Source organism: Elephantulus edwardii, unplaced genomic scaffold (assembly GCF_000299155.1).
Source record: "Elephantulus edwardii isolate Elephantulus edwardi_28Jun2011 unplaced genomic scaffold, EleEdw1.0 scaffold05928, whole genome shotgun sequence".
Classification (NCBI taxonomy): Eukaryota; Metazoa; Chordata; class Mammalia; order Macroscelidea; family Macroscelididae; genus Elephantulus; species Elephantulus edwardii.
In genome coordinates, this window is record NW_006405678.1 from 1 (window position 1) to 624 (window position 624).

At 51.6% G+C, this 624-nt stretch overlaps 1 pseudogene; it reads left to right on the top strand.

Moving 5' to 3' along the window:
- The first annotated feature begins 7 nt into the window (after nt 1–7).
- On the top strand, nt 8–334 carry LOC102850867 (annotated as a pseudogene).
- The last annotated feature ends 290 nt before the right edge of the window (nt 335–624 follow it).

The window sequence follows — 624 nt, forward strand, 5'->3', positions numbered from 1 at the left end:
TGTAGAAATAAACAAAATTATATCCACAACTGCATCCAAGACAGAAACCCCAGCAGTGTCCAAGTCCCTGAGCTCCTCTCTGGATGATACTGAGGTCAAGAAGGTGATGGAAGAGTGCAAGAGGCTGCAGGGGGAGGTGCAGCGGCTGCGGGAGGAGAACAGGCACCTGAAGGATGACTACAGCTCCGGGCTCCGGATGAGGAAGAGCACACAGAGCAAAAGCCCGGGGCCTGCGCTCGCCCCAGCCCGGGAGGAGGGCCTGAGCACCCAGTTGCTGGCGCTGGTGGTCCTGTTCTTCATAGTGGGCGTCATCATTGGGAAGATTGCCTTGTAGAGGCCGCATGCTGACGGCCACTGGATCCACGGAGCTGCGTATCACGGGATTCAACTTATCATAACCATGTGTAAAAAGAAATCAATGTATGCCGACATCTCACAGGTCTTGTCTTTAATTACCCCTCCCTGCGCACACAGATACAACGTAATATAACAAGCTTTTAGAAAGTGTAAAATGTATAGTAACGATTAGGGGCAAGACAGTCTTGATTCAGCGATCGGGAAGCCAGGAATCCGACCACAGTGGCATCTTCTGTCATTTTAAACGTCTGTAGCCTTGGCCCATGT